Source organism: Misgurnus anguillicaudatus, chromosome 20 (genome assembly GCF_027580225.2).
Source record: "Misgurnus anguillicaudatus chromosome 20, ASM2758022v2, whole genome shotgun sequence".
In the NCBI taxonomy this organism is placed as follows: Eukaryota; Metazoa; Chordata; class Actinopteri; order Cypriniformes; family Cobitidae; genus Misgurnus; species Misgurnus anguillicaudatus.
The window spans coordinates 11,633,222-11,660,244 of record NC_073356.2 but is presented as its reverse complement, the minus strand read 5'-3'; the positions used below and the strand labels follow the sequence as shown (position 1 = coordinate 11,660,244).

At 40.9% G+C, this 27,023-nt stretch overlaps 1 long non-coding RNA gene across 2 annotated transcripts; it reads right to left on the bottom strand.

The window, feature by feature from the left end:
• Positions 1-21,721: 21,721 nt before the first annotated feature.
• On the bottom strand, positions 21,722-25,396 carry LOC141351325 (uncharacterized). Of its 2 annotated transcripts, XR_012359542.1 has the most exons (6): positions 25,189-25,396; positions 25,016-25,066; positions 24,387-24,473; positions 24,188-24,253; positions 23,349-23,520; positions 21,722-22,537 (listed from the first exon to the last, which is right to left on the bottom strand). It is a non-coding gene; the product is annotated as an uncharacterized lncRNA (long non-coding RNA). The 2 variants fall into 2 exon arrangements; XR_012359541.1 differs by having other exon boundaries at positions 25,016-25,396.
• Positions 25,397-27,023: the final 1,627 nt, after the last annotated feature.

Genomic DNA, 27,023 nt, shown 5'->3' with positions numbered 1-27,023 from the left:
AGTGATGGGAAATGACTCATTAACTGATACGTTCATTGGATAAGATGCTACCGAGGAAATAGAAAATCAATATTGTCAGCTAACACTATTATGATATGCTCCATTGCTCCTGTGTTGTGAGTTTGTTTGTGTTGTGTTTTTGATGTTATAACAGTAGAGGTGGCACAACTACGACGATATATCTATAATCACACACACTTACGGTACTACTGTAAATTGCAGTGGAAAAACCAAACTGAGCGAAATGTAAGTAAGTCGAGCTGAGTCGTACATAAAAAGCATCAAACAAAAACACAAATTTCCCAAAAAAGAACTACTGCAATTAATAAGCACCATGCCCAGTGCCGGGCGGTTGATGCAATGCTCATCCCAACATGTATGTAGCTCGTCATGTGGAGTGATCCTATGTGCATCACGTGTCCAGTCAAAATAAGTGCCTGCTGCAGACACGTTTAAAGCGTAACTAAACCCCTGGTCAGAGCCTGACTCCACCCACTGGCAATATTTGAAAAATGCAAGAAAAGTGGGCAGATCCCAATGGAGATAGAGGGGACGAACTAAGCTCGTACCAAGCATGTGGTGAGATCGTAACAAGGGCGTGGTGAGCTTGAACCTGCTTACGTCACGAGTTACTTTTTGGACCCAACATCTAATAGGAAAATTCAACTGCAGTAGCCACCGTTCAACCTGAAAAGGGCAGCACTCAGACGTTTTTACACCATATATTGTAGTATTGAAACACTTTATATGGCCTCTTAATTATCCCTAAAATATCAAAAGTGTCTAAAGGTGGCAGATCCTTTTCCTACTTAGCCCCTAAGCTATGGAATGATTTACCAACCGACGTCCGAAAATCAGAGACAGTAGATAACTTTAAATCTAGACTTAAAACTTTTCTCTTTAACAAGGCTTTCAAATAGTTGTTTTAACAATGGTACTTATCTCCTAATAGCTAGCTTGTACAACCTAATAAATAAATAAATAAATGAATAAATTAAAACCTTTTTTTTCGTCAACACTTCAAAGCATGGTAAATGTCATTAATACTCTTTAGTAATATGCTGAAACTTTGAATTGGTTTTCGATTGAGTCTTAAATGCCAAATATGGCCGGCTTGCAATTTTGGCCTTTTCCCATGACCTTAAAATAGTATGTCATACAGAACCGTTTGCCACTGTACGTTAGTATTAACGACGGCAGTGGGGCCTCTGGCCTTAGTCAAACGAGTTCTGTTTCCGTTTCTAAAATCATCAACTATATGTAATACACTTAACCAGCAATAGTTAGCCTGTCCGGAACCGAGCTGACTAAAACCACATTACTGTGTGACACTTGTTTTCTATGTGAACGGCCCTACGCTAATAAGATTTTGTTTCTCTCTCCCTGCCTCGTCCTTGATCCCGAGGACGAGACAAACAGATCCAGTTCCGGTACATGTGAAAGTCGGCACACAACTGATCTACTAGCTGTTCTTCAACGTGATGTCCAGCTGATGCCTGACCAAAGACCACCGGCAGAACCCGCTTAATCTCCGCTTAATCTCCGCTTAATCTCCGCTTAATCTCCGCTTAATCTCCTTCCGTTTCAATGTGTATATATATATATATATAAAACTCCCAAGGGTTTTTTCCTCCTATGACTTTTTTTACTTCCCCGGCTAAAATTCCGGGGGGTTTTTCTCCTAGGGGGTTTTTCAACCCGGGGAGGCAGCCTTTTTGGGCTTAACTTCTATACGTTACATTAGTAATACGTTTGCTTATAATGTTGATTTATAGCCATAGCAAATTTAACTGCTTGTGCTATCGTTTATTATGTTGTGCTATCTGTCGATTTTCTGTGCTTTTCACTGCATCTATTATGTAAAGCTGCTTTGATACAATTACCAAATTGTGAAAAGCGCTATATAAATAAAATTGAATTGAATTGAATTGAATTGAATATCCAGCTGTCAAAAAACGTACTAAAATCAATTAACAGCACTAATAAAGCATCATTCTTACAGATCATTAACTAAAAAAAGTTGGTTAAAGGTTTAGTTACTCTTTAAAGGGTTTATGGTAAAAGAGACGCTCGCGTTTGCCAGATACTCACATAATCTCATGCGTAATCAGTGTTTAATGTTAAGTTAGTGTCTTGCGTGTATTTTGTAAACGTGAATGTGAACTTTTATCATAAACGGTTTTGACGCGTGTGCAGCAGGCACTTATTTTGACAAAACACGTGATGCACATGGTTCACATGATGCAACAACCACATATTTTGAAAACACGAACAACACACATGACACTCCGAACACATATTTTGAATTTGCGCCCCTTGGAAGAGAGCACCATCCACCACTGACCTGAAAACAGGAGTATTTACGTGTGTTACTGTAACTCATGTGGTAGAGCACTGCATTATCAGCGTAAAGATCATACGGTAAATTGACAGAGAAATTACAGACTGATAAAAAAATTTACAGCTTGAATTCACTTTATGTCACTTTGGATAAAAGCATCCGCCAAATTTGTAAATGTAAATGTTACCTAAACATTAATTTTGGCCCTTCCAGTTTTTTTGTGATTGTTGCGGGCAAAAATCCTTGATCTTGTGGCACATTTTCTTGCGATGGAATATGCAGGATATTTATGCAATTTTATGTGATGAAATTGCGGGAACTTCCAAAAATTGCGGGAACTTGCAAAAAATGTCTGCAGCTTTTGCAGCTTTTCAATGATGTTCACGTCACATAATCACGTCACTTCATACCGTTCCCATGGCAACAGTGGACATGGCTGCACTTGTGTGAGGTAAATGCAACATTTTTCAACTTTCTGCTAAGATGTGGTTTTTGCTACGAAAATGCAGGTATTATGAAATCATGCAAGCCCTGCATATTTTGCTTACGGAAATCTGCAATTTATGCTGCGAAAGTGCGACGTATTTAAAAAAAAATGCGTCCCCCACATAAATATACGGACTTTGGCTGATTATGCGTTGAATCATGCGATCGCATAATCACGTTTTTCTGGAGGGACTGTAATTTCACTACAAATTAAAATGTAAAATGTTGGACATGCGAATCATATTTCACTGATGACAAACAAATCGGTGAATCTAGTTTTTTATCCATCTAAACAAAACCATTTAGCTTAGTTAGGGATTATATATAGGCAGACGGTTGTTATTGCAGAAAAAAAATCACTGACTGTCAAAAATCCCTGACTGTCATACTTGTTTTATGTGACAGGATGATTGCAGCCCTATTTGTTGTCTTGTATGGGGAAGCACATGGCCTTTGTTTGTGTTTCGTGTGCCATGTGCTCTCCTGTCTTGAGTCTTGACTCTGCCCCATTATTTCCTTCTTAATTATCCAATTATTAGTTTATGCCCTTCACAAACCTGCCCTCGTTACCTTGTTTAGTTCCTCTACTGGCCTCCTGTTTGCTGTCTTGTGCTCCCTGCTGAAAAAAAACAATAAAACCATTACAGAAAATTCTAATGGTTTCAATTTAAATACCAATAGGAACCATTAGCTTTTACCATTAAAACCACTACACTGTAGTGTGATTTGGGCCATATTCCATTAGAACCAATAGAACGTCTCGGTTACGTATGTAACCCTCGTTCCCTGAAGGAGGGAACGGAGACGTCACGTCGTGACCGACTAATTGGGAACTCGCTTAGAGAGACCAATCTGCTTCGAATACTACTAAAATGCCAATGAACTTGGCATTGAGATATTTGCATAATGCTGGCGCCGCCCCGCCAGGTGCGTATATAAGCCACAGGTGCAAATGTAGAAATCAGCTTCTTTTTCGCTGAGAAAGCCGGAAAGTGTGACCGGCCGATAAACAGCAGGGAGCAGCCCTGTGGCGACGGGACGTGACGTCTCCGTTCCCTCCTTCAGGGAACGAGGGTTACATACGTAACCGAGAAGTTCCCTTTCAGTCGGTCACTACGACGTCACGTCGTGACCGACGAATTGGGAATCCCTACCAAAACGCCACTGAGGGCTGACCTCTTCCAGTTTCTGCGTAAAGCCCTCCGGTTCCACTTAAGGATAAGGAGAATTAGGTTTTAAGGCAGAAGGCCGGGCACTAGATGTTCCTTTAACCCACAGTAGTGCCAGCGACTGGGAAGCGCCCTATCTGAGCGGTATAGGGACGCTGCGGAAGCCACCGCCCCGTTAAGGGCTATTGGTGGGCGAAAGTCAACCGTAGTTGAGGTATAAATGACAGCCGTGGCTGTGTAAGCAAAGCAGTGCTCTGCTGAGGGAAACGTGGGCTAGTAGGATTAACCCCACGGAAAAATACTCACAAAGGAACCCGGTGGGACGCAATGTGGATGCCCGAGCCAAACACAGGTTCGCGAGGATGCAGCTAGTGAAAGGCTGGCAGCGGATGCTCCGCAACATCAGGCTGCCAAGGCAGTGGAGGAAGGCAAAACAAATTATTACGCATTTTTGCCTCGATGGCCTTCCATACTGAGCTCAGTTTGGAGCAGCAGTCGGAGGCTGCAAGCCGACCTGCGAGCCTGTTCCCTGTGCTTCCCCTAACGAGGAAAGGACACGAGAGGAGACAGGCTCGACACGAACACTGTAAAATCTAATGAACGTATTAGGTGTCGCCCAACCAGCAGCTCTGCAGATGTCTGTTAGCGAGGAACCACGAGCGAGTGCCCAAGATGATGCAACACTCCGTGTGGAGTGCGCTCTCAAATTAAATGGACAAGGAATGCCCTGCAGATTATAAGCAAGGGCGATAGTATCAACTATCCAATGAGACATCCTCTGCTTAGTGACAGCTTTCCCTCTCTGCTGACCACCGTAACAAACAAAGAGCTGATCTGAGGTCCTAAGGCTTTGTGTGCGATCCACGTAGATGCGTAACGCTCGTACGGGGCATAATAAAGCCATGGTTGGCTCTGCCGCCTCTGCGGGCAAAGCTTGCAAGCTCACCACCTTATCTCTGAAGGGAGTGGTGGGAACTTTGGGCACGTAGCCTGGTCTGGGTCTCAGTGAGACAGCAGGACCAAACTGAAGGCACGAATCATCAACAGAGAATGCATATAAATCCCTTACTCTCTTCACGGAGGCCAATGCTAGCAGGGTCAGAGTTTTCATTGACAAAAGCTTCAGACTCGCAGACTGCAAAGGCTCGAACGCGGTACCTGTAGTAGGGCTTCAGCACCATGGACAGGTCTCGGAGGAATAGAGGGAGGGCGCGAGGGGTTTAGCCTGCGAGCGCCTCTTAAAATCTAATAACCAAATCATGCTGGCCAACTGATCTGCCGTTAATAAGTGAGTGATGAGCAGAAATAGCGGCGATATCAACTTTAATGGTGGAGGGTGACAGCCTACCATCTAACCTATGTTGAAGATATATAAAAGCACAATGTAAAGCATTCTCTGGGGTCCTCGCGTTGTGAAGAGCACCAGGTGACGAAAAGGGTTTCATTTAAGCGCGTAAGCCCGTCTTGTGGACGGTGCTCGTACCGCGTCGATGGTGTTAGATACCGCTTGCGATAAATCACCTAAACCTTGCGCGCACTCAACGACCGTACATGGAAATCCCACAGGTCGGGGCGCGGGTGCCAAATGTGCCCCTTCCTTGAGAAAGAAAGTCCTTCCTCCGAGGGAATTCGCCAGGGAGGGGCTGTCGCGAGGAGCATTAACTCTGAAAACCAATTCCTGGTCGTCCAGTACGGGGCGACTAATAAAAGGCTCTACTCGTCCTGCCTGACTTTGCACAGTGTCTGTGCGATTAAGCTCACGCCGAGGCTGCCCTCGGTTAGTGAATAAAACAGGCGACAGTGGGTATCGTCCGGTGACGCAAATAGATATATCTGCGCACGACCGAACTTCTTCCAAATTAGCTGAACCGTCTGGGGGTGGAGTCGCCATTCGCCGGTGCGCGCAGCTCGGGAAAGCGCGTCAGCCGCTGTATTGAGCGTACCCGGGATGTGAATGGCACGAAGGGACCTCAGATGCTTCTGACTCCAAAGGAGGAGATGACGAGCGAGATGCGACAGGTGACGAGAGCGCAAAAACCGCCTTAACGGTAAATAACGCAACAGTCGCAATGTTGTCGGTGTCGGCTAATACATCCTTCCCTCGCATCTCCATAGCGGAGCGTACAAGTCCCAGATATACAGCACACCGCTCGCGGCAGTTGGGGTGCTATGCACACCCCTGAGACTGCAAGCCCGTCATACGTGGCTGCTCATCCCGTGCTGGGGGCATCGTATGTGCTACAGAATGCCAGGAGACCCGACTCAGGGGCATATCTTGCTATAAGAAATGCTGGGTCTGCCACGGGGTAAAATTGAAATGACACGCAGGTGTAATGGTTACACAGTGTATGCCGTTGCGCCACGCTCTCCTCGAGACTCGATCGTAAAACCAATGATGAAGCGGTCTCATATGAAGCAGCTCGAGCAGTGTCACAGCCGCAGCATGCTGTCATATGTCCAGGAGCTTCTGAAATTGTTTCAGAGAGACCGCGTACTTCCCTCGAATTAAACCGAGGCAAGTCAGAACTGACTGGTTGCGCGCTCTTGTAAAACACGCCAATAAATCGACCGAGTCTATTTCCATATTGAGAAAAAGATCCTCTGCACGGGGCAAAGTTGCTCCTTTCCCAGCTGACCTGATGACTTAAACGAGCGAGATGCTGAAGCATTAAATCTCTGTGTTCGCGCACGTCTGCCAAGAACGAGCCATTATAGTTGACGTAAATATAAGCAGAATGCGAACAACGCTCTTTCTCTGAGATTTTAATGCCGTGACTAGCACTTTCATGGAGACACGGGGAGAGAGAGACAGCTCGAATGCTGTACTTGGTATTAATATGCCCACCCCATGACACAGAGCGAATAAACGGTCTAAGGCGAGGGGAGATGGACACATGAAGTACACGTCTACAGGTCTAAGGCTGCAAACCGATCTGAATATTGAAATACGAGCCTCGGCGTATCATCCTAAAGGATCACATTTGTAGAGCCGGTGCGTAAATAAATAACCCACCGCGTATTTTGGGTAATATGAGATAAAGGCTGGAAAAAACCTTATCATCATTCTCGGTAAGAGGGACCGGCTCGAAATGTCCTTCGCCAGCAGGACATCGACTTTTGCACGCAGTACATGTGCATCGGACGCTTTCACTATAGTGAAACGAATGCCCGTAGAATTTGGGGGAGTGCCGGTAATTGTATTTCGTAACCGAGGCGGACAGTGCGTAAAACTCAACGAGACGGGCTGGGAACTGAAGCAAACCAAGAATTTTCCACCCGACCCTCTACCGGGGGAAGGAGCGAATCACCGTCTCCTGAAGAGTGATCCTCTGCCAATCCGGGTCGCCTGTTACTGGCCACTTAAACTCCCGATTGTCACGGGAAGCGGCTAAGCGGGCGGGGCGAGCTGCTGACGACCGGTTCCCATGCGCTGCCGAGATGGGGTCCAAGGAGGGGAACAGAGGTGGCCGCCGCAGGACGCCGACGGTGAGAGGCAGACTGAGGAACCGGCGTGGTGGACCAAGGGCAGCTCTCTTTTGCCGGGGCATGACCTAGTAGATCGCCTCAGTCTGCGCAGCGGAGCTGTACGACTCCACAGGCTCGCCGAAGAGGCCGGTCTGTGAGACAGGAGCATTCAAGAAGTTGTTCTCGTCTGCGTCCGTCATGTAAGCCAGACATAGCCAAAGGTGGCGATCTTGAACACTGTGGTGGACATCGCACGACTGAAGGTCGCGGCTTCCCTCGTAAACCTCTAAAGCCTTCGCTTGGTGAACCTGCAATGACGTTATTATGTGCAGGGCTGAAGCCGCGTCTCCGCATGCCTGATGGGCCGCGCCCGTAACCGGACGACTGTCTATACAAACACGGGTGGGAAGGGTTGGGTGGTCCCTCCAGGAACGCAGCTGCATCGCAACCCCCCGCTCTACTGAAGGGATCCCCGTCCTTAGCGGCTCCGTTGGTGAGGGAGGTGAGGGGTGAAAGCTGAACGGCCGAGACGGCCGCAAATCACGTCAGCTCTTCGTGCCGTCGGGACAGGCAGGTGGTGAGGACCGTAGAGGCCCGGGCAGCTCCGAAATACCAATCATATGGGCGGGACGGTTCGGGCGGAGAGGGATTAACCCCTCCAACTCTACCATTTCCGCCGCTCGAGCGGGCACGGCCGCCATCTCCGGGACGACTCCGCCTCGGAGGGAAAAGATGGGCACCCCTCTGATGCTGCAGAAGTGACGGGACCAGAAGGAGGTCCAATGGATTCGGCAGAAAGCGCAGAACACGACTCTGCAGTCTCCACCAGAGCCTCAACCGGCTGAGGATGAGAAGGCCGGTAGGTGAAGGACGCATCCTCCGTCCTACTCAGCGTAGTGATGCGAAGAGCGTCCTGCGAGCGCTTGACAGCCGCACCATGGCGGCGTTCAGCACTGCAAAGGCGCAGACGTCGTTCCCATAGAAACGACAGTCGGCTCCGCAATCCAAGAGAGTTATGCTCTCACAGAGAGAACAAAAGCTCTCCACGAACGCAGCCTCGGAGTGCTCGATGCGCAAGCACGAAGACAGCGCTCGTGACCGTCACTGGAATCCCTGTACTTCTCGCACCCAAGATCGCACGGAGGAAAAGCTATCCTTAAAAGGACGCTGATCTCCGAATATACGAGAGAGTGGCTGTCTTTAAAAAGACACAGAGCTCTCACGTATCACTCTTTAGGGAAATCACTCTTTTGGTGCTCAGCTGATGATGCGCACAGGGAGAGGCAACGCACACACTAAACTCAAAACAAAAAATATGCAGAGCAGTGGAATACTGCGAGCGTCCGCTGTGTCAGTACTGCTTGTCAATCAACTTCAGCAACCGTTCCCAGAAGAGCAGAAAGTAGCTTCTCAGTAGCAGATACTGCCGGCTTTCGAAGCGATAAAAAGCTGATTTCTACATTTGCACCTGTGGCTTATATACGCACCTGGCGGGGAGGCGCCAGCATTATGCAAATATCTCAATACCAAGTTCATTGGCGTTTTAGTAGTATTCGAAGCAGATTGGTCTCTCTAAGCGAGTTCCCAATTCGTCGGTCACGACGTGACGTCGTAGTGACCGACTGAAAGGGAACCAATACATATCATAAGAGAAAAAACAATACACTGTAGTGCAGTGGTCTCAACCTCCCGGCCCGCGGGCCATTTGCCGCCCGCCCTCCCCCCCGGCACCTTTCAACAATAACAAAATCTGGCCCACAGAAAGATTTTTATTCACTTTGTTTCATATTCTTTTGCTTGGAAAGCATCTTTTGCAGCGATTTTTGTGTGAGCATATCAGTAAACACCCCTGATCACTCGGTGAGTTTCACGTCTTTGTAAACGAAAGTTTAATGCATTTTAGAAAGGATTGTTCCAGTGCACCTATAAACCCATTGTAGAGGTGGGAGGTGAAACACAAACACCCGAAAATTCTCGGGGCAGCCGCATATGTCGAAATTTTAGTCAAAACCATTCTATTTCATCATAAACAATCTCAAAACAGGGCTTTAAGTGTAAAATACAGAACTTGTCCTTTAAATACTGAAATATTTTATTTGCTAATTTTTTACGAATGCAGACCTTCCACAACAAAAACCCATTTACTTTCGGTTTTAAGATAAGACGTTCAAATGTCACAAACGCAGTATTTGGTTTAATCATTTGTAAATATGTCATAAATGTCATAAAAATACATATTTATATACAATATTGTGTAATATTAGGCTGTACCTGTCAAAATGATTTGCAGCATCCAGGTTACCATGTGTTATTAATTTTGAGTGGTTGTATTCTGGGAATAACAAACCTGCAATGTTGTGACTGGCCAATTAGAATCAAGCATTCCAACGAACCATATAATAAAATGGATTAGACTTGTCAAATATGTATTTGTGTTTGCTCTCTTTTTCAGCTCAGCTACGCTATTTTAAAAACAACCAGGTTTCTGTCACGCTTTTAAAAATGTGGTTAAGTTTGTGACATTGCTTGTCTAAGTGTTTTAGTATAACTTGTAATTATCTGCACAGATGAAATGCCGCCAACTGCCAAAAACAAGAAGGAATTGTAGTTTTCCGTTCAACCAATTGGAAAATCTCAGCAAGACGATTTAACAATACAATATAATTTCCTAAATCTTAATTGTTATGTTCTTCAAAAGACATGATCATATCTGTCACTACTGAACACATTGTACTGCACTATTTCAGCCCTGCCATCTCTTGGGGTTGGCAAACGGAGCGCCGGGAACGTAATTGTCTCGAAAAGATCCTTCTGCCGCAAGAGCCTCTGCTGTAGTAGCTTGACCCTTCATCTCAATCACCCATTCAACAATGCTCCAAACCATTCAGCATCATTACCCTCCATTACCCAGCAGCCCCTGCTGTAATGTCAGCGCATCACATTCCACAAGGGCTCACGCACGCGCGCGCACACAAAAGACCAGGTGACACCACGACCCGTTAAAAGTGTCTCATCACACAGTCTTTTTTAATATAGAGGAGCGCGACCGTCGGAAAGCGAGGTAATGACACTTTGAAGTGTCAGAGAGGTCAGGTGAAAGCGGCGCTTGTGACTCTACTCCATTCCTGCCAAGAGAGGATTCAATTATCTTCATCCAGACCAATTACAGGCGTTCTTCTGTGGCCCGCACGGACCTCACCTGCATTATTCAGCTCTGCTTTTAAACATGAGTGACATGATAAGGTACAAAGAGATGGATTCATCGCAAAACAAGGACCAATCTGTACTAGAGAACGGTGGAGAGTGTGAAGTCTGAAAACAGTCCATCGAGGGGGTCGAGGGAGAATTATCTCTCTTGTTCCATAGGGATGAAGATTTACATCCATATTTCTGAAATCCAAATGAAAGCTTCCACCGAAGCCACAGAGCAAGTGGGTCACCCTGACATGTTGTAGGAAATCCAAGCCTATTACTGGAGATTTAAGACAGCCGTAGGAAAAATCACAAATTATATTTATTAAATATCTCAGATGTTTCTTCTGGAAAGCAATGAAATTAAATGAATTGGCAGCATGCTCTTCTCTAAAGTTTGAGAGGAGAATCACATTTTTATCATCATATCTGAGCTACAGTATATATATAAAATATAATTAATAATAATAAATATTATAGCTTTAAGCTTTGCCTCATTTGTCTTTTTTTCTATTGTAGGACATTTAGGAGAAACTTCTAAAATGAAACTTAAAATACAACTATGGTCAATTTAGAGAAAAAAACTCTTTAGCTTCCTATACCCTTAAATAGTGTACTATTTGAAGGAACGGCCATTTTGTAGTGGTGTCCAAAATTATAGTGGACATTTTCAAATGCACTTATTTAATCCCAAAATGCACCACAACATTAGGGAACAACTGTTGTAAGCTAAACTGTTGGCCGCTATTCCTTCACTGTGAGTAGCAGCGTGCCATACAAACTCCCTCATCTCGACACAAGATGCCGCCCTCAGCAATTTTGGCACTTAGTGTCCGAATTCACTTACTCGTTTTTATTCATTCATTCAGGTGGACTATATTAACAAACTAATGTAGAGAATTGTGAATGAGGGTAGGGTTGGGCGGTATGACGGTATATTCCATTACTGTGAAATAAAATGGCAGACGTAACAGATTTTTCTATTCCGTGTAACGTAAATTGTAAATAAGTGGGTGTGGCCAAATCGCCGCATGTTAGACTGAGTGCAGTGTTGCCAACTTGATGACTTTGTCGCTAGATTTAGCGACTTTTCAGACCCCCTTGGCGACTTATTTTTTTAAAAGCGACTAGCGACTTTTTCTGGCATTGTTGGAGACTTTTGGAGACTTTGACGTGAAAGCGACAAACGACACGTTTATTCTTCTCAACGAGCAGCTGCCGCCGCTTCCAAAGGCTCCACCCCCATCCCAAAGCACTCACAGGCGGGGTAGTCCTCGCGCAGCAGACCAGTTCTTTCCCAGCTGCATACAGTCAGGGCAGGAGATGTGGTTAATCTCTCTGCGTTCAGATGGTATAATCGTGCATGCGGGAAGCCGGAGCTGGCTGATCCCGCAATGACTTACATTTATGACTGTACCAAAAACTGACGTAATGCAGCCTTACGTGCAAGGGAGGTGGTGTACCATGTACGGCACAGTGTTCCTTATCAGGTTAATAAGGAAGCACTTCTTGCACACAATGCTAAGAGCTTGCTTAAAGTTCTAAAAACTTTAGAACTAAAGCCTGGGATACACTGCACAATTTTTGGCTGTCCTAGATGAAAGACTGGCATCGTGAAATTTTTTTCAATTTCTGTGATCGTGGCTCTTCATTGGTGGTTCTATGTTGTATAGTGAGAGAGGTTTAAAGACGGCCATTTTCCCGGTCTTGCGTCCAAAGATAGCCTACGATAGTTTTCTGACATTGTCAGAAATTCAGCATGATCAACGCACAGTGTGTTTGTTGCTACGACCTGTGTACCAATATTTGTTTTCCACTAGCGCATGCTGGTGATGTTGCGCTAATGTGCGACGCAGCCATACCTGCAGAAGCTTCCGTGTCATCATTGTACATTCTTCATGCTTGTCGTACCCAAGTTTAAACGATCCATGACGCACAGTGTGATACGGTAATGATCTTATAGGAGTGCAAAAATCCTGCAGTGTATTCCAGGCTTAAGACAAAACTCCCAGCTGGAGCAATGTAGTTTGACACGCTGTTTGCTTATTAGTCCAGGGTCACAAATAAGCAGAGCTGATGCTCCTTCAGGTGCGAGTGATCTACTACGCCTGATGCCCTTGAGTTCAGCACCACGGACAACTCAGCTGAAAATTTGGTGTGAAATCCCAGCTAACAAAGCCATAAGACACTGAAAAGAACTGGAAGACAAAAAGATGATGGTTTACAAGAAGTTTTGAAACACCTGCTATTGTGTAACTTCTCTTAGTGACTCCTCTTTTATTTCCTCCAGCAAATAAAAAAGCAACAATTGTGCCAATTCAAGCGCAAAAATTCTGGGCATTTTCATTTTAACACTAACTTGCCCATTTTAAAACCGTAGCAAGCATTTCGTTAAAGGTTATAGTAAGTAGCAAATTTTTGCAAATTTGTATATTCCAAAAACAATATAAACTGAAAAACATATATACCGTGAAATATACGTTACCGTGAAATAAATAAAATGACTCATTCCGTAAAATGGATTTTTGGTCATACCGCCCACCCATAAATGTATAGGGATCTCTTTCTTTTAATCTATTCTTCATTGTCTGACAGTCTGACTAATGCTATGTCCACACAAATGCATTTTCGTTTAAACAAGCCATTTTAAAACTAACGTGATCACTTTCTACTTATGTTTCCATTGCTTTTCAAAAGATTTCGATGCACGCTACAAGACCGAAAACAAATGTCACATGACCATTTAGGCAAACTAGGTATTCACATACAAGTGTAATGGCTGCTAAAAAATGACAATGAAGTCAGCAACTTCCAGCTTTATCATTTGTTATTTTGCCCAATATTGTCGATGATCGTTTGGTAACAGACTGATACAATCGACATCCCGATGCTTGCAACACATAAAGGATATACGATCATATTATTAAATCATCCCTACAAAGCAGCGCAACCTCTGAGCTTTTCACCTAAAATAGGTTCTGCAGTGTTTCGAAAAATCTTTGTTTTCAAGGATAGAAAGTACGGTAGGCGTAACCGTAGCAAAAGTTGTGCATTTTAACACGACCACAATGTAAGTGTAGCCTAAGAAAAGCATGTGCTTACCTCAGGGGTTAAGAGATGAGTAGCCATAATAAAACCAAGCTAAACAGAAACTCACCTACAAAATATGAGTAATGCCACAAATGAAATAAACCAATTTCCAATGGCTCCACTACTCTTCATCAATCAATATTGTGTACACGCATGATTTTGAGATGATATAGGCCGGGACAGATACACCTTCCTTTGAAAGCGCATCTCAATAGACAGGATACACAAACATTTGATTCAGACCTGCCTGATGATTTTCTACGGCAGGAAACTGCCTGCGAAGCATTATTTTTAAGGACGACAAGAATTACAGGACACACTGTGTGAGTGTCTTTGCAGACATTTTGGCACACACATAAACCAGATGGGTTACTCTGCGATACGAGTGGCTGCTCGTTCTCCGATTCCCATAAGTGTTAAATTATTCAAACCCTCCAACCATCAAACCAAATCAGAGCACACCCCTGCTGGACAATATGCTCCCTTTTCAGTCAACAATCTTTACGATACTGTCGCCCAGAGACCAGGACTGTGCAAAAGGTAACAGGTAATGTAAGAGTGATTTAAAGAGCAAGAAGGAAACTGCATGCGTGAGGTTACTGCTGTTATTTCTGCCAGTGTGTAAATCATGTGTTATCTCCACTAATGAGAGCTTGCACCTCATACATGCCTGCAATAACTTCGTTCTCGTCATTACCTGATTTTATTTTTTTGAACACTAAGAAAGAAAGAATTACCTGCTTGTAAGAGGAAAAACGCGCACATTAAGGCCCTATAAGCAAGGCTATTTTAAAAACCGCAGCTTTTCTATGTGGTTTGGCTGTTTGTATACATGCAAATGCAGTATCAGGTCACTGAAACCAAACCTTTTTAAAAACTCCTGCCAGGGTGAAGATTTTCAGAAACTTTGGTTGCAGTGTTGTGGTGTAGCCGGTTAAACCAGAGATTTTGGCTTGTGACATCGGAGTGCACTTTTTGTTAGCTAGTTTGTTTGACGTCAGATTGTGCTCCGCTATCACCTTTGTTTCCATGAGGCATGTATTCTGAGAATTCCTTCGTGCCCCATATTGTTGTCCATACTGGAACTGGTAATAACCGGTAATAATTCTTTCTGACTGGCCGGCATGGCCTTAAGGTTTTATTGGTCAAGAAAGATCAAGAAAGAAAGCAATTTATTAAGTCCTGGCACTTAGCATTCACACTAGCATTTTATCAGGGAACCTGCAGATAAGGAACCCTAATGTGTAAGGATAACCTAGCCATCCGATTGCTCGGCATTGATAACGAATTTTATACGACAGAAGTGTAGCGTTGTCATACTTGGTACGGCATCTTAACATGTAACCATATTCTTGCCAGTGTAATGATATAATCCACATTTGACCAAAATTGAGTTTAAATGGACATACGTGCATATTTTACAGTAACGGTGGTCAATACGCGTTCTTCCGATCATTAATTAGAATGGCCAAGTTGCGTTTTATATTGACAGATGAATACGCTCCGTTTATTAAATAGCGTACGTCTTAATTTATTAAATACGCTTAATTTATTTCATATTAATTATACATTCATTAAATGTCTCCTGCAAACTATGAAGGGACAAAGAATCAATACACTGACATGGTAATGCTAGACAGATACTTTGTTTGCACAGTCCTACCGTAATTTTGTCACTCCTAGAGCCCTTTTCACACAGAAATTCCGTTAAATACCCGTAAAATGCATCCTGGATTTTTCCGGAATAGTTAGAGGTTTTTTTCGTTCACACTGCCAAGATTACACGGCATCTGATGGTCCCGGAAAGACACTTATGTTGAAAGTCCCGCCCTCTCTTCCACGCACCGTCTGAAGTTTGCATATTATATATTATTTCTCTCTCCAGAAACAACTCGCGTGCATTTTTGTTTATGATAAGACTACAAAGGAGCGCGTGAATGCACAGTTCTATTCTGGTGAATGATCTCAGCTTCTGAGTGGATATTTGACGAGCTCCCTGATTTCTGCTTTGATACAGTTTTCAGCCATTTCTCATCGTGATTGTTTATATGCATTTAAAACCCGCATTTTGAGGAGCTAAACAATATATCTCGTTGGGATGACATGCGGGTATTTTCGTTTATTATAGCTCAAATGAGCACGTGACGCGATATTCTTCTATGCTGCTGAATGATCTCCGTTTCAACACAGTAAGTAACGAGCTAACTTACCTGATATCTGCTTCAGTCTAGTATGCTGCCATTTCTCGTCGTGAATGTTGTAAATCCCTCATTTTAAAGAGTTGAACCAACTTCATGTTGCCATGACACGCGCGTCCTCACTATATGGCACGTGCGTCATTGTTTATGCGTCTCATATATCATTTTCTGATAACTGCTTCAATCTAGTTTGCAACATTTCTCGTGGTGAATTTTTATATGCATGTTATCTCTCGTTGTAAGGAGCTGAACCATAACTTGTGTTGTGATGATGACGCGCGCGTCCTCACTTCGACACGCCCTTTACGGCATTCTTGTTCACACAGAGGGTTACCCGCGTATCTTACTAGGTTCTCTTTCCGGCAACGATCCCAGAAGATTAACGGAACGAGTTTTTGTTCACACAGACGCTTGTCTGGCAATTTTACGGGTATTTTCTGGGACCAGAGGTCTGTGTGAATGGGGTATAGACGTACGTCTGGCGTCAGGGGGGAAACGTTTACCTCGATGAAGGAAAGTCATTGTCTCACCAGGCTATGTTTATTCGCAGTGGCGGCTGGTGCTAAAAAAATTTGGGGGGGGCGCAAACACACTAAAAATCAAACTTTTACTGTAGTAATGCAGTACTCTTAATAGCCGAAAATGTTTTAATGCTGAAAATGTTACAGTTGAAATCAAACGCACAAAATAAATGTACTATGAATCTGTAATTAACTAATATCAAGTTAATCATTCACACGCACGCACGCATGCACACACACACACACACGCACACACACACACACACACACAGAGCAACGAGAGAGAGAGAGAGAGAGAGAGAGAGAGAGAGAGAGAGAGAGAGAGAGAGAGAGAGAGAGAGAGAGGTTGAGATAGACATTTTCAATCTCAGTCATTTTTTTGGAAAAACAGCGTTGTAAAGAGTCCTTCGCAGTCATTTATTATCCATCATTTCATGTTTTAATTATTTTCATTTTCGTTCACATGTCCATTTCTAATCATAAACTTACAAGACGAGCATACAAGTCAAATGTGTTTATTCATTTGTTTAGAGAACAGATAAACGGAGACCGTGCATCTCTTTACCATCACACGAAGCAGATTAATTAATGTTTTTTTTTCTCACAGTGACAGCGGAGGCAATAAAACACGGAGCTTTATGCTGAACAGGCAAATATGAACAAATCAAATAACAAAATACTACTGTGATTAAAATATCAATAAACATGTAAAAATCTGAATTGAACTAAACTCATCTGAAACCATCTTATGTAATAAACGCATGAAGGCAGATTAATGCAGACTCTTGTCATTAGATTTTGTATCTTTACCTTAGACAGGTGTCTTGTTACAGCGCTCCTGACCTGTAGTGTTTAACTTCAGCAGCCATGCGCAGACCAATCAGTGTATGACATCAAAATATCGCGAGAATATCTAGAAACCAGGGCGTCATTTGAGCAACACACTGCCACCAACTGGACATACATAGGAATTACATTCTCAAGTTGAGTTGTATGGGCATCTGCCAAAATGGCGCTCATATTTTTCTTTATCCTGCTTAAATTTTCTCCGTCAAAGACTTTTCGTTTAACGCGACCGAATACACACAAAAAGAGACACTAAAGTTGCCTAATCACAGGCTTGTATGTTTCTTTTTGCTTTTATAGCCATAGCACAAGCACATTTTTCCCTCACAACAGGGAGTACATACAGTCCATCAGCTCAATCTGCACGGTTCGTGAAGTTTCCTTAAAAACAGTGGTTTTCTCGTGGGTGCTTTTTAAACTCTACAACACTGTACAACAACAAAACTAACAACAAAGTTGACCAAGCCACGAAATATACCGGATTATATGAGCAGCACTCGCTCTCATTATGTCCACGCAACACAAGCTCAAATGCGCCACAAAAGATCATGTCGTCTATCACGCATTTAGACTTTAAAACAGCAAACAGGGAAAAAATAAAACTCAAGAAGACTTACATGATATCCAGCTAGCCAACTCCGTTTGCCATGAGAAGTGGTGGAGAACACAGACTGCCATCATTTGACTCTGTTGGTCGATCTAATCCAAGCTTCTTAATCCTTTATTTATTCATCAATTAAATACCTTGTAAAGGGTGATTTTGTAAGGATACAAGCATATTTTCCTTCATCTCAAGATATTTCACTTGCTTTCACTGATCTGTACTGTAGCTATCAGTTAACACAGCAATCTCCAACGCGGTTATGAGACTCTTCGAACCATCCAATCACAGGAGGTAAAAAAACATTAAAAGCAATATTGATTCGCTTTCAACATAAGTGGGAGTGTTTAGGGCGCACAGTCCTGCGCCCCAGGGCGGATCCGAAACCAGCCACTTAGAGCTCAGCCTCAGGTCACATGTTTTTACCCTTTTTCCTGACCTACATAGACACTCATTAGGGGTGCGCCCCAGACACACAAACATGACACACACACAACGAACTCAGTTTTGATTTTTAATTGTTTTAAATAAATTATAACATGACTAACAGTGAAATAGTACAACTAAATGAATTTATTTTGTATTAATTTGCATTATATATTTAACTTTTTGGTAACATGTTAAAGTAGCTTTCCTCTCTGGCCAGCTTTAAGGGGGCGGCGCCCCAGCGCCCCCTAGTGACCAGCCGCCACTGTTTATTCGGCTATCCAGTGTTGAGCTTGAAACTTCACGAGACCGGCGAGATGCTTTCACAGGGCGGGAGATACGCAGCATGATTGACAGCTTTGACACCAAATGGATATACGTGAAAATCAGATGACATGATTTCACAACTTTTCATTGGCCATTTAGATATGTGAAGCATACTGTATACGGAAATGAACCTGGACATTCAATCCGTCGAAAAACTCAAAATCTGCTAAATGGACATACGTGGTTTTCATCGGACAAGCGACGATAGATAAGATGAAACATTTTCCCCAAAAAAGCTGGCGGATAACTTTTCAAAAAAGACTGGTGGGAAATGAGTTTAAACCATGCTAGTGTGGACAGTAGGGGTCTAATGGAACACAAAATTCACAGTTTTTTTTAAGTCACGGTTTGGTTCAGGTTTTGTACAGTTAGGGGGAATAAATGCAAAACATAAAATTACTTGTCATTTATCATTAACATTTGTAAACAATTTACATGAAACAGTTTACATATTTAAAAAAAAGGGTTGGCTTGGTTTAAATAAAATAAATAAAAACTAAATAGAATAAAATGGGGGAATAACGGAAATTGCTATGCCAACTTGTTACTGTAAACAAAACCTTGCAATGCTTGTCCACAGCTGACACGGCATCTTAAAACTATGTGCTCATGCATGAGATGCCGTAAAAGTCACAAGGCGTGTGTGTAGCGGTCAAACACAATCGTCTAGCACGTGTTTAGAAAAGCAATGGAAAAGTAGCAAAGTGGAATGAAAATACGTGTTTGCCTTTATAAAAATATCCATGTACATGTGGACAAGGCGTAAGGAGAAACCAAACCATATTGTCAAAGAAAATAGGATATGTCATGTGACTGATGACATTTAGATATGAGTCAGGTTCAGCAAATGTTGAAATGTTTCTTGCGGCCAGCTCATTTTTAACAGAATGAGCAATACATTCTAGTCCAAATTGTTGTAGACCACAATGTAACGCTAGTTTTGCAAACCACTTTTGGATGGGACACCACACATTATATTGGACCTGACAGCAAACCCAAATCAAGTAACAAAGTATAGAAAATGCAGTTTAACTCTGTTTAAAGGATTTGTACAGAAAGGCAGCGAGTGTCTATTGTTGTGTCAATCCACTACATGTTTTAAATGTAATGAAATGGCTTCAGATGAAGGACCTGCATTTATGCTTAAGATGAATACAAAAATGTCAAGTCATATCATAAACGGCACTCTAAGGGAAGGCGAAATTATGGCAATCAGTGCAAAAGATCAGATTTGAAATACAAATCAGAGTACAGTACTGTTAAATCAATCTGAAAAACCCAAACTGCACTGTTTATTTCATTGTGTATGTTTGTTTTGTTATATTTATCTGTGCTATTGCTTATAATTTAATTTTTTTATTCTTATTTAATTACTTGGTATGGCCTGAAATATCCTTAGCGTTGACGCTTGCACACATTCACACAAAATATGATCATTATTTGGTATAAATTTATGTCAAAGATGCTAAAAAAATGTTAATTAAAGAAACTGCATGACTGCACAGTTGACATACCATTTTCCGAACTGTTGAAATGCAAAAAGGACACTCATGTTATCTTTGCTCTTTAAAATGTATTGTCTTTTACACAATAGACAGCTGAGACACGGTCTACTGCGCAAGACCTGAGCCTTGATTTTTTTAAGATATAACACAGAGCACATAAAAGGCCCACATTTAAATAGACAGATAAAGGCACACGTTAGAACAGCCAAACAAATAATTACTCAGAAACTCAGTCGTATCGCCGCCCAAGCTAAATGTCACAGAGAAAAGCCGCTCATGGCTAAGACATCCAAGATGAGGTAATATGATAAAAATGCCAAACATTAAATATATAGCCTTATTGGGATTTTTGTGTTTGCATTCCCCACCAGTTTTTTGTTTAAGTTGCCCGCCAGCATTTTTTGTGATTTTCACATAAACGCCTACCAGGAAAATTTTCTTTTACAAATATATAAACATACAAATATATCAAATGAAAGAACAGACCCTCTGCTTTCAAACAAACACACAAACAAAACAGGATAAAAACGTTTCATCATATCTTCATTTGTTCTCTTTTCTTACATATGGGTAGGTTTCGTCAAAAATACAAAATTTTGAACAAAAGCTGAAATAATTGAATTTTTGTAAAGGAATTTTGTTAGAGATCAGATTCAGAATGATTATCAAAACATACAAGGAGTTTAAATGTAATTAAATTCGTTTTTGCCTCAGTTTTTTATAAATTGGGTAAGAGCGGAATTACAGATTACGGTAAAAACTCTTCAGAAAAGCATAATTGGCAGGAAAATGTTTTCTCTTAATTGACAAGATAACTCATCAAAGGTGGGGAAAGAGTTAAGATGCGGTCACACTAGACTTTTTATTCAAACCCTGTGCAAGTTTTTGTTATTTTAAAGATGTATTTAGGGTGCGATTTGTGAAATATCAGAGGGGGCATGTTTTTCAAACAATTTTATTTATAAATTATGAACCACGGGCTTGTATTGATTATTTAGAGTATTAAAGGGATAGTTCGGCCAAAAATTATATTAAACCCACACTGTAAAAAATTTCCCTGTAAAAAAACGGTATTATGCTGGAAGCTGTGGTTGCCAGCATTGCACTGTTAATTTACAGCGGGATACTGTTATTAGAAAATACAGCATGATACTGTTTTGTTACCTACAGCAGTTAACTGTTATTTTAACAGCATGGTACTGTTTTTGTTATCTACAGAATACAGCTGTTATTTAATACCATGATACTGTTTTTGTTATCTACAGCATAAAACTGTTATTTAGCATCATATACCTGTTAATTTACAGTACATATTAGTCACACCTCCATTATTTGAAAATATAAATGCTATTATACCCTGCATTTTATATTTGTCAAAGTGGATAACATAAAACAAAAAAGGCCAGGTTATGAATTTTTTATTCTTTATTCTATTCAACACCAGATTGACTGTAATGCTATGTTTGTTATGCCATAAAACAGGCAGAAATACAAGCAGATATATTTTAATATTCAGTGCATAAACTGTGGTGCAATTAAAAGGCACAAATAACATACTAAAATACAAAAAAATCAAACAAACAAAGAACAATATTGAGATGCCTTATCTTAAATTAAAATACAAATGTAGTTTACAATTTAGATTTTAAAAAAGCACAAAAATTCCCCCTGTAAAAACACCACATTTTTAAATAATTCAATAAAACATTAATTTGCTAATTCTTTAACAGACACCAGCCCAATTTTAAATATGAAAACATGGTCTATAATATACAAACCAGTATTAAAAACACCACCCCACCAGTGGAATGGAGTGTAATGTGAACCTATATGGATCACACATCATGTCAAAATACGTGCCTGCCCCAAACGCTTTGAATATGATAAAGAATAAAAGAGACATTTACATGATACTTGCAAGACACTCATTTAACACTAAACTCTGATTACACATGAGATTAAGCTAGTATGGCAAAAGCGAGCATCTCTTTTATTATAATCCCCTTCAAAGTGTCTGGAGCAGGCACGTATTTTGACATGACACGCAATGCACAGGTTCACATGACGCGCCGAACGCACATTTTGAAATGACGAGCCACACACATGACAATGTTTTGGCTAGATTTGCATTCGTGGCTTCTCAGAGAAGTCACCTGCCATCACTGCAGCCCACCATATTTAAAAAAAAGCTGTATTGGTGGGAAGTGTCAGCTACATTTTAAATGAAGTACCACTCAAAGTCCATAAGTCTTTTTAAAAGATTTGATAGTTTGAGACTGACTGTTGATGGTCTTCTTTTGCAGTTTTCCTGTTTTAGAGGTCACTTTTCCCTTTGCAGCCTTGGTTCCCGGTTTGATTTTAATAAAGCGTCTGGAAAATAAAAAGAGAATAGAGAATTATTTAAAACTCTGACTTAGATTATCAAACTTTCAGTAAAACTTTACAAAAATGTGTCATTAGTTAACATAAGTTAACTATCTTGAACATGAATTTACAATAAACAATACTTACTCAGCGCTTTTGAGTTAATTTAACACTTACTAAGACATTATTAAAAGTTGGATTTGTTCACATTAATTAACTGTGAACTAACGAACACAACAAATTACTTTTTATTAACTATTATTAACAAAAATTACTACATACTTCTGTGTACTGTTTATTGTAAGTTCATGTTAGCTAATACATTGACCAATGTTAAAGTGATAGTTCACCCAAAAATGAAAATTATTTCATAATTTACTCTCATGTGGTTCTAAACCTGTATGAGTTTCTTTATTCTGTTAAATACAAAAGACGATATTTCGATAAATGATGGTAAGCACAAGGTTGGCACTGCCCGTTGACTTGGGTACTGTCATCAGTGTGGTTACCATCATTTATTAAAATATCTCAGTTTGTGTTCAACAAAATAAATAAACTCACATGTTTAGAACCACATGAAGGTAAATGAGGAAAGAATTTTCATTTTTGGGTGAACTATCCCGTTTAACAAATGAGACCTTATTGTGAAGCCTTACCAAAGTCTCCTCAAAAGTTACAAATTCAACCTTTAAAGATAGTCACAAGTTAAAATTTAGTTAAGTTAATGATAAATCATTATTTTATGTGGAACCATTCTTTTTAGGTCAACATACTAATTGTACCATATTAATGAAAAAATTGAAAAATAACTTGTTACCTTTGAAGGACTTCCAGTGTGGATGCTGCTCTCACTTTTTGCAAGTTGAAGATGTTATACAAAGAAAACAATGCAGCAAGTCCAGTGAGACACGTTGGCTGAACACCCTTGCAGATTCTTTTGGCTTTCAGGCTGATCATCCATTGTTTAATACATTGTCCCTGAGTATCACCTGGACCAAATGAATGTACATATTAATGTATAATCCTTAATATCTGTAGAGCTAAGTGTAGAAAAGGCGGTGAGAAAATATGCAAGCACTGGCAAAGACACAAAGTGCCATGTCCTTCAAGATAGAAACTTAACAGTATGCTGTTTGAAAGGCCATTGTCATGATACAAATACATTTACAGTAATTAAGGGCCACTAAGGTTTCTAGGTAAACTGAAAATCACATATTTATTTAGTCCATGTAAATTCTGATATTAAATGGTTTCTCAGTTTGTCACACATTAAACATGATTGAAATATAGTGGCCTCCAGAATAAGGCACATAAAGCTTGATGTTCTCCTGAAAGTAAAAGGCACAACAAGAAGGTCCCCGGTTTGAGCCCCGGCTAGATCAGGTGGTCTTTCTGTTTGAGGTTTGCATGTTCTCCCTGTGTCAGCGTGGGTTTACTCTGGGACTCACAGATGCCAAATTGTCTCTACCCCAACAGTGTCTGGATTGACTTGTGTGAATAAAACTTGTGTATGGATTAACCGGTTCTCACCATGAATATAGCCAAAAGATGCTGGAATGGCATAAAGAATAAGAAAGAAAGAAAGATAGTAATAGGTTGTGTCAGCCTGGAGTGTGGGCCTTGTTTAGTGAAAAATGTCAAATTTCATATATTTACCAAACAGGATCAAACAAGGTGTCACAAGTTACTAGTCTTCTCAAAGTCAGCAGGAGTGGTACACATCTATTAGCAAAGATAACAATTTATGATAATTAACATCTGCAAAAATACTTGATAATATTTTACAGAGGCAATATACATTTTACTCAAAACATGAATGGTTATACAAAATAATACTCTCTCATCTTTTACTCACCTTAATAATATCTGTAATATTTGTTTGTCCATACAATGCACGAAAAGGGAATAGGGACCAAAATAGCACCAAAGCACCAAAATAACCCTACATAGAGGATAAAAGTAATTCAGAAGTAGTTATCTTTTGATGCGATTCAATTGGTTTTGCAACAGACAAAACTGTAACACTTTTTAAATGTACATCACTTTCTAACCATAAACTAACCATTTTGTGTAATCAGACTATAGTAACGAATTCATATACCCCACCTACCTTAACTTACATGAAGCTGGGATACATGTCCATTTTATAAACTTAATGTGTCTTACCACCAATAAAAGCGTGCCACATACAACAGGATGTTTCAACCAGCTAACCAGCATGTAATGAATTTACAAATATCAGATCTTTTTAGTGTTATTTGTAGATACTTGGTAACAAAGGATTTTAAAAGGATTTTAAGATAATACAAAAAACAGGCGAATTTGCAGATAACACAAGCGTGTCTTTCACTTGCATAGACAGAATGCACACATTAAAAATGTAAAGACACAAAACCCATAATTGATTTTGATCGTTCCTCATTCATCTTTTACACACATTTTAGTAAAATAAACAGGTTGGATAAAACTTTGATGAATTCTTACCTGTGATCTGATGTGAGTGTAACTGATGTGATGGTAGAATACCCACTTTGCCTGATTAAAATAGGAAATTAAATCTGATTTATTTTTGAAAAGCTTCACTGGATAAAATGCAATATTTAAAAGTAATATGTAATTTAAAAATTGCACAAGCATCGATGAAGTTGCAGACCTACCTCATGCAGACAATCCAAAATGGCGTGCACAACGAAAAATATGCTATAATACTGTTAAATAACAGTAACATTCTGTTGTTGCTCGACAACAGACCTGAAGTGAGCGAGTCTACCCACAATGCACTGTAAAAAACAGCAACTTACTGTTATTGCACGAAAACAGCATTTTGCTGTTGAATTTCCATGTAAATTTACAGAAATTTTTTACAGTGCATGATTTACTCACCCCCAAGCCGTCCGAGATGCATTTTCAGACAAACACATTTTCAGTTATTTTAGAAAATGTCTTAGATGTTTCAGTTAATCAAATGTTAAATTACGGGGTCCACGTCCTTTAAGTCCAAAAAATGTAGGAATAAAGAAAGATGATTTAAGCAATTCTGAGCGTGGCATGGTTGTTGGTGCCAGACGGGCCGGTCTGAGTATTTCACAATCTGCTCAATTACTGGGATTTTCATGCACAACCATTTCTAGGGTTTACAAAGAATTGTGTGAAAAGGGAAAAACATCCAGTATGCGGCAGTTTTGTGGGCAAAAATGCCTTGTTGATGCTATCGGGTCAGAGCAGAATGGGCCGACTGATTCAAGCTGATAGAAGAACAGCAACTTTGATTGAAATAACCACTTGTTACAACCGAGGTATGCAGCAAAGCATTTGTGAAGTCACAACACGCACAACCTTGAGGCAGATGGGCTACAACAGCAGAAGACCCCACCGGGTACCACTCATCTCCACTACCAATAGGAAAAAGAGGCTACTATTTGCACAAGCTCACCAAAATTGGACAGTTGAAGACTGGAAAGTCTCGATTTCTGTTGAGACATTCAGATGGTAGAGTCAGACTTTGGCGTAAACAGAATGAGAACATGGATCCATCATGCCTTGTTACCACTGTGCAGGCTGGTGGTGGTGGTGTAATGGTGTGGGGGATGTTTTCTTGGCACACTTTAGGCCCCTTAGTGCCAATTGGGCGTCGTTTAAATGCCACTGCCTACCTGAGCATTGTTTCTGTCCATGTCCATCCCTTTATGACCACTATGTACGCATCCTCTGATTGCTACTTCCAGCAGGATAATGCACCATGTCACAAAGCTCAAATCATTTCAAATTGGTTTCTTAAACATGACAATGAATTCACTGTACTAAAATGGCCCCCACAGTTACCAGATCTCAACCCAATAGAGTATATTTGGGATGTGGTGGAACGGGAGCTTTGTGCTTTGGATGTGCATCCCACAAATCTCCATCAACTGCAAGATGCTATCCTATCAATATGGGCCAACAATTCTAAAGAATGCTTTAAGCACTTTGTTGAATCAATGCCATGTAGAATTAAGGCAGTTCTGAAGGCGAAAGGGGGTCAAACACAGTATTAGTATGGTGTTCCTAATAATCCTTTAGGTAAGTGTATATTACCCACTGGCTTAGTCGCCCATTAAAGAAGATAACATGATGACATTTTAATATAAATTATTTAAAAATATACATCTGTGATTGGATTAGGGTGAGCAAATTATGAGATCATTTCATATTTGGGTGAACTATTATTTTAAATATAATAGTAATAGTTAACTATAATAGGTTTTTTTCATAATTATTAGCATTAAAACAGTTCTCTTTATTGGTAGCCAAATTAGTAATGACTGAACATTTAAATGCATTACTGAGGAGAAATGTAATCACAATAGAGCAAAGGTGTCTTTGTACACGGAGCAAGGTATCTATCATCTGTCAGTCGCAGCTGCCAACAAGTACTTTCAGTAATAAAATCAAAAGAAAGCTCGCTTTACTGTTTTTACTGAGTGCAATTGTGACTTAGCCAGAGAAAGGTTAT